Here is an 8,556-nt window from a genome sequence, read left to right on the forward strand (position 1 = left end):
GAGGCAGTTACTAGTGCTGATAAACTGGCCCAATGGAAGAGAGAATGTATAGGAAGGAATAGATCTTACGGTGACTTTGTGGTTCTTATTCTGCATGTTTGAGTTGTCTGGAGCGCCTGCCGTTGCTGTGCACAACAGGGAGCTCCTTGCTGATAAACCAGTGATATTTTCTTGGTGTGTAATGTTTGCAGTAACATTTCTTTCTTGGTATTTCCTGTGTTGTGCAAGATAGATGTGTCATCATGATTGCTAACTTTAGGCTTGGTATTTGTTGAGATTTTGTTTTCCATCCTGACCTTCCCAAACGGAAATGTACCTTTTAGTTTGCATCTTTGTCTGTGATGATTTGATTTGGGGACGTTGGCCGTTTTTTTAATCACTCTCATTAATGTCCCGTGTTTTCTAATCACATGCAGTCCCTTAGCACAAAGGCTGTCCTATTTGCTGTCATAGCATTTCTTCACAGGAACCCTGTTGTTGAGTTTCTTAGAGCTCTGCAGTGGACTAGAAACAACTGCTTACTAGAGACTTCTAAAGAGCCACTTCATGCTGTAGTCTGTCTGGCCTTACTGTAGCTCCACACTGAGTTTGATTAGTTGAGACCTTACTATATTAGTTCCTCCTGGTACTGTCTATAGATAGATGCAGTATCTGCTTCTAAGTCTGTGCATAGGTCCTGAACTCCCTCGTGGGCTCTGCATGAACTTCTGCATTGCATTATTTTGGAGTAGCAGATATACCTGCCAGCTAGCATGCATATTGTCCAGTTTCTGTATAAATATGGCTTCTAAGCTGTGTGTGTCTCCTACCTTCATACTTTCAAGGGGTGAGAAGTAGTGGTTGTATATCTAAAGTCAGCCGTGTAAGCATGGCTCTTTGTTTTTTCTTTTAATCTAAACTGTCGAGAAGAAATGCGAGTGGTCAGCAGGCTCGGAGCCTCAACTTCTGTAAATTTCACTCCTAAGAGTTGGCTTGACTTTTACGTTGGCAGAAATAAATACCTGTGGATCGTCTTTAGGGCTTCTAGCATATACCTGTGCTATTGGCTAAACGCTGGTGAATCATTAACCTAAAGCCAGTGTGGTCTTCTGAAGTATCCAGTTATGCCTTTTGGGTTAGAAAATATCTAAATATTAGTCTACTTTCCTCATTCATGAATCATTGTTTTTGTATCTGAGACTCAGCCTCTCTTCCTTCTTGTAAGTGATTTTAGTGTTTGCTTTAGTGTATCCTACATATCTATATTATTAGGTTCACCAGTGGTGATAGAAACATTGAATATCTCCAATTGCAAACAGCAGTAGATTTGAGTATTGAAACAAAATCATGGTAACATCACTGCTGGGGTTCCTGAAGCCTTTGCAACAAAATTCACCTCTCACACCTCGCTTCTAGACAAAGGCAATTGGAGGGATCCTATCTATCCTAGTATGGTTGGAATCTAAATATATGCGTTTCCATTATTTTGGGAACTAATTATTTTTTAAAGATTTTTTTCTTTTGTTGATGAGTTATTTTGATACTCATGCTAGGAAAAGGGAGAAACAAAACCATCTTGAGATTGGAATTCCTATTTTATTCTCCTGAGATGGGAGAACTTAAGCAGTCTATGCAACCCATCATAGTGAGGAATAGCTTTCTACCATTCCACTGAGCTCTCAGTGACTCTCATACGTCCTCAAATGACTTGGCGTTGATTGAGGTTTAGGAAGCGTTCTCGCTGCACCACACTGTCCTCTCTTCCTCACCCTCAGTGGATGGGACTTGCTGTCATGGCGCCCGATGGAGGGAGTGGTCCAGGTCCCCAGTTGTTTCCCAAGTGAAACGGTGAGCTCTCCGGTTTAGTATCCTAAAGATGTTAGCACGAACTTGGCAATGGAAAGGGGAAGGAAAATAATATTTAATAAAAATCAGTGTCTACTCTTTCCTGTTATGAGTGCGTATTCCTGGTTGTATGAAGAGAAACTCATGGGTTTTGTGTTGCCATGTGAATGTCGAGAGGGATGCTTGACAGCATGTTAATTGAAGCCAGAGCAAGTATGTCTGCGTCAGGTAATCTGGAGATGCCAGTGTATGCTGAGGGAGTGATGAGCTGATGGCTATAATGAAATCACTTACAAAGCAGAAAGGCTGTCTGGCCGACCGAGGAACCCAAGGGAAGCAGTGCAGCAGCCTCACTCACGCAGGTGTGCCGTAGGGTTCTGACCTGGAAACTGATCCGTATTACCTGACTTTCCACAACGGTCCATTTTCTTATCAGACCAAAGAACAAAGAGAAAAAAAAAACATGAAAAAGTGGAGTAACACACCTTTACCGGTTTATGTCACTCAGGTACAATTTCGTGGGGAGGTTTTGGTTTTTTTTTTTTTTTTTGTCTGATTTTTGTACTGCTCAGCATATTATTCTGCTGTTGCCTCTGTCCTCCGTGGGGCACCTCAGTTTTGGGTCCTACTCCTGGGATCTCTACTGCTGTTAGGTGAATGATGATAGGATGGAAGTGACCATTATCATAAGGGCTCTTTGTAAAAAAAAAACTTGAAAAACTCAAAAAAATTTTAAAGAAGGATATTGTATACATTTTATAGTCTGGCTATCAGTTTGATATCTTGCTGTCAAGTATGTTTCTCAATCTGTATTTATCCATCCCATCAATAAACGTTAATGATAAAATACCTGGTCCTTGTTTGTATGTTCCGTGTCCTTAAACTAGTCTTTAACTAGTATTTTGTTCAGTCATACCACTCTGCTTTGGTTTCAATAGTATTATGTATTATGTTCCTATCACAAAATATTCTGTGGATATTGAGTCCAATGGAAAGATCCGAGATTTCACTTAACAATGAACCTGGTGCATCGCGTATATTGTTGTAGGCAGAGGGAGAAATGTTTATACTATACAGTTAGCAGGAGTGCCTGGAGGAGTGTTAGAAATAGCTGTAATATATAGCAACACTGAGCCTCTCACTTAGCGTGTGTCAGGACACAGCTGAACTGTTATCTTTGGTAGACTGTTTTTATTCAAGACAGAGTTTCACTGTATAGCCCATCTGGCCTCAAACTGCTACATCCAAGATCTTGAGTTAAGAGATACATTACTGGCATGGACTACCGTGCTTCCTAGCAGGAGTGTAGTTTGAAAAAAAAAAAAAGTTATTTTTTGATAACTTGGAAAAGCTGTGACTACGATATAAGATCTTACAAATTACACAAAGGAAAAGGACCTCTGTGCACAAATACTGCAAACTTCAGGATTACCGGTAGCTTAGGAACATTAAAGGGGGCTAGAAGACTGGAGAGATGGCTCAGAGCACCGGCTGCTCTTCCCGAGGTCCTGAGTTCAGTTCCCAGCAGCCACGTGGTGGCTCACAACCATCTGTAATGGGATCCCATGCCCTCTTCTGGTGTGCCTGAAGACAGCTGCAGTGTACTCAATCACACAAGTAATTCTTTAAAAAGAAAAAAAAAAAAAAAAAAAAAGGGCATCCAGTGCCAACCTCAATCCCTGGGATCCACATGGTGGGAGAGAACTGGCTCCTGCTGGTTTTACCCTTTAATCTCCATATATATGCTTCCCCACATCCAAATAAATAGAATAAAAATTAAACGGAAAAGAGACTTTTAAATAGTTTATTTTTATTTTATGTGTGTTGGTGTTATATCTGTATGTCTGTGAGGGTGTCACATCCCCTAAAACTGGAGTTACAGTCGTGAGCCTACATGTAAGTGCTGGTAGTCAAACCTAGGTACTCTGGAAACGCAGCCGGTGCTTTTAAGGGCTGAACCATCTCTCCAGTCCTTTGGGGAAAAAACACTTATTGAAAAAGAATTGAGTTCTGGTCTTTCCTTATTTTGAGGGCAGTCTCATTGTATGGGACTGGTTGGGCTCAAACTCAGCTCTTGCCTGAGTCTTCAGCCTGTCAACATGACAGATAGCTACTGCATTTGGCTCTTTTTTTTTTTTTTTTCTCATGTGTTCCAAGTGTTTTGTCTGCATGTATATCTGTGTACCATGTGTCTGCCTATGTCCTCCAGGCCACAGGCCGGAAGAAGCTATTCTGGGAATGGAGTTAGCCGGATGTGAGCTGTCATGCTGGGAATCGGGCCTAGGGCCTCTGGAGAGCTGGCTCATGGTTTAAAGCACTGGGACTTTTTGCAAAGGTGCAGAAGACCTGGCTTCAGTTCCAGCACTCACATGGGTTTATACTACCTATAACTCATAGTTAACATCCCAGAAGGGGTGCCCCCTTCTGACCTCTGTGGTCACCAGGCATGTCCATGGCTCAGGCAAAACATTCTTAAGCAAAATTCTTTTAAATTAAAAACAGATTAACTGTAGGGGGCACTGGGAGGTTTCCAGCAGCAGAACTCTCACCCAATTTAGGTTATGAAGTGTTCCTTTGGTGTGCTATATGGAATAGCTTCACAGGTGAAGGCTCTCAACAACTTAAGAGATAAGGGCAGCTCCAGAGAGCTCACAAGTGTTGAAGGTAATGAGACTTGTACTATATCTCGGCGGTAGAGGCAGTGGGATTTGCTCTAAGGTAGAAGGCAGGTCAAGGATGACTCGATGATTGACCTGACCAACTGGAAGGATAGAGTTACTGTTTATGGTAAGAGGAGGAACAGGAAAATGGCCTTAATATTAAATCTCAAGTTTCATGTAGACATTTCATGGCGAGGTCTACTGAACAGAGTGCTGTAGAATGCCATTTAAGCAAGGTCCAGGTTGATGGTACCTACTTGGGAGTCATCAGTTTATGAATGAGATAGAACATTAAGATAACCAAGAGAGACAGTAGAAAAATAGTCAAGAGTTCAGAACTTGGGGGTGGGAGGAGATGAACACGAGACTCAAATGACACCAAGAATGGGTGACTGAGAAAAATGGGAAATAAAGAATATAGAGATCTAGAAAATATTTTTAGGAAAGAAGGCTCAGTGGGTTAAGTGCTGGTGACAGTTGGGTCCTGGAAGCTTGCTGGTTAGCCAGCTAGACCGAAAGCTCCAGAAACAGAGTACACTAGAAATCTAATGACATCTGGTCTCCATAGTGACAAGCAAAGGCAAGCACACCTGTGAGTGTGCCCACACATATACACAAGTTGCTGGACATGGTAGCTCCTGCTTATAATTCCAGCAGTTGGAAGCTGAGGCAGAAGGATTACCATGACTTTGAGGCCAGTCTGGGGCCATCTCTCTGGACAGGGAAGAGATTCAATGTGGTAGATATTACACAATAGTCTTATAAGACGAAGCCTAGATGCTTCATTTGAATTAACAAAGTGAAAAAGTCACCTGTAAGCTTGAGTGTCAGTTTGCCGTGGAGAGATTCCTAACCAGACAAAATTCAAGAGAAAATCTCTTAATCTGGGAATGACAACACACTTGCTGGAGTTTTCCGTCTAGCTGGCTGAGCAGCAAGCTTCTGGATCCCGCTGTCTCCAGCTTCCCTCCACCCAGCACTAAAGAAGCTGAGGCAGAGCCGGGCGTGGTGGCGCATGCCTTTAATCCCAGCACTCGGGAGGCAGAGGCAGGTGGATTTCTGGGTTCGAGGCCAGCCTGGTCTACAAAGTGAGTTCCAGGACAGCCAGGGCTATACAGAGAAGCCCTGTCTTGGAAAAAAAAAAAAAAAAAAAAAGAAGAAGAAGACGCTGAGGCAGGAGAGTAGCTATTTGAGGCAAGATAGGCTGTATAAGGAGATCATGTCTTAGGCACAGCAATAGGAACAGTAGCTGGTGAACATTTTTGTTATTTTATTTATTTATTTATTATATGTACGTACACTGTAGCTGTCTTCAGACACACCAGAAGAGGGCGTCAGATCTCGTTACAGATGGTTGTGAGCCACCCATGTGGTTGCTGGGATTTGAACTCCGGACCTTTGGAAGAGCAGTCGGGTACTCTTACCCACTGAGCCATCTCACCAGCCCCCATTTTTGTTATTTTTAAATGGGAGAGTTTACATCATGTACGCATGTACCTGAGTTCTTATTGGTGTGAAGAGACACCAAACCACTGTAACTTTTTTTCTTGGTTTTTCGAGACAGGGTTTCTCTGTACAGCCCTTGCTGTCCTGGAACTCACTTTGTAGACCAGGCTGGCCTAGAACTCAAAAATCACCTGCCTCTGCCTCGCGAGTGCTGGGATTAAAGGCGTGTGCCATCACGCCCAGCCTTCCTTTTTTTTTTTTAATTTTATTTATTTAATGTATATGAGTACACGGTCTCTATCTTCATGGACACCAGAAGAGGGTGTCAGATATCATTACAGATGGTTATGAGCCACCATGTGGTTGCTGGCAATTGAACTCAGGACCTCTGGAAGAACAGTCCGTGCTTTTAACCCCTGAGCCATCTCACCAGCCCCCCACTGTAACTCTTATAAAGGACATTAGGGCTGGCTTACAGTTCAGAGATTTATTTCATTATTGTCATGGTGTGATACATGGTGGCATGTAGACAAAGAGTGCTGGAGAAGGAGCTGAGAGTTCTATATCTGGATCCGAAGGCAGCCCGCGGAGACTGAGACACACTGGGCATAGTTTGAGCATAGGAGACCTCCTCAAAGCCCACCCGATAGTGATACGCCTCTTCTAACAAGGTCATACCTAGTAGTGCCATTCCCAATGGGCCAAGATGTAAACACACAAGTGTATGGGGGCCCTACCTAGTCACACCTCACAATATGTTTTTGGAAGATTCAGAAGAGATGTGGAGTGATCGTCCTTGAGTAGGTGACATGGAATTGAGGGCATAAATGGAGAATTTTGCAACGGGACTAAGGCCAGTTAAATCACAATGGTCTGAAAGAAAATAATAATAATAATAATAATAATAAAAGATTAAATTGCAGGCTCAGAGTGAATGTGATGAGCTTGTGCAGTTTAAAGGAAGGGACCAAGCTTGCAGTTCAAGTCTGGGAGATACCAGCCTAGGGATGCAGAAGGGGAAAAGAGTGGAATGCTCGGAACTTAGAAATAGGGAGCTGGGGTGATGGTGCAGTGGGTAACAGTGCAAGCTGTGGGGCGCTGAGTTCCAATGAAAAAGGCCTAGTGTGTCTGCCTGCACCTTCAGTGCTGTGGGGGTGGGGCATGGGCAGAGAGAATTATTTCTCAAAGGTTAGAGGGCTCTAGCAGCCAAGCCCCATGAAGACCTGATGCAGTCTCATATCCTCATATCACACCACAGAAGGAGACAACTGACTTCTGAAAATTGTTCTCTGAATTACACACACATGACATTCCCCGGCAAACAAACAAACTAACAAATAAGGTGTTTGTTTGTTTGTTTGTTGAGACAGGGTTTCTCTGTATAGCCCTGGCTGTCCTGAAACTCACTTTGTAGACCAGGCTGGCCTCGAACTCAGAAATCCACCTGCCTCTGCCTCCCAAGTGCTGGGATCAAAGGTGTGCGCCACCACGCTTGGCACAAATAAGTTTTTAAAAATGGTGCACTCCAGGTTCAGTCCAGATGCTGTCTTTGACCACAGAGACCCCCTTGCCTCTCTCCACAGTGTTCAGATTACTGGTGTGTGCTACCTACCAGAACAGTACCTGGTGGCTCTTTCATCTTTTGTTTTGTTTTTGAGACACGGTTTCTCTGTGTAGCCCTGGCTGTCCTGGAACTGGCTTTGTAAACCAGGCTGGCCTCAAACTCGGAGATCTGCCTGCTTCTACCTCCCGAGTGCTGGGGTTAAAGGAGTCTGCCACCATTACCAAGTGGGAGATACTCTCTTAAGAGCATAAGTTGGGAGGCAGAGGCAGGCAGATTTCTGAGTTTGAGGCCAGCCTGGTTTACAGTGTGAGTTCCAGGACAGCAGGGCTGCACAGAGAAACCCTGTCTCGAAAGAAAAAAGAAGAAAGAAGAAGAAGAAGAAGAAGAAGAAGAAGAAGAAGAAGAAGAAGAAAGAAGAAGAAGAAAGAAGAAGAAGAAGAAGAAGAAGAAGAAGAAGAAGAAGAAGAAGAAGAAGAAGAAGAAGAAGAAGAAGAAGAAGAAGAGAATAAGGCAGAGAGCCATCAGATTTCTATAGGTGTGGTTGGAATCTTTAAAGATTCCAATCGTGAAAACAGAATAGCCTGCTGTTTCTATAATACACTATTCGGCAGGGCGTTTAAGAGAAGCATGCACTATGCCAGAACTCATTTCGATTTTCCATCACTTTATCTGTAAATAATGTCTACCTAAAAAATAATGTCTACCTCTTAGGGCTGCTCTACAAAAATTAATTAGTACATATATATGATTCATGAGACAGAAAGAGTTCGAGTGTTTACATGAAATGACCAAAAAAAATTAGATGAACTGGTTGGTCACCATAGAAAACTAATAAAACCTTTTCATGTGTAAACAGAAAACATGGTCAGCCACTGTCCACTCTCTCTCTCTCTCTCTCTCTTTCTTTCTTTTTTTCTTTTTAAGATTTATTCATATGAGTACACTGTCGCTGTATTCTGACACTGCAGAAGAGGGCACTGGATCCCGTTAGTTGGTTGTGAGCCATCATGTGGTTGCTGGGAATTGAACTCAGGATCTCTAGAAGAGCAGTCGGTACTACTA

Source organism: Mus caroli, unplaced genomic scaffold, assembly GCF_978045245.1.
Source record: "Mus caroli unplaced genomic scaffold, Mus_caroli_1 scaffold_16, whole genome shotgun sequence".
Taxonomy (NCBI): domain Eukaryota; kingdom Metazoa; phylum Chordata; class Mammalia; order Rodentia; family Muridae; genus Mus; species Mus caroli.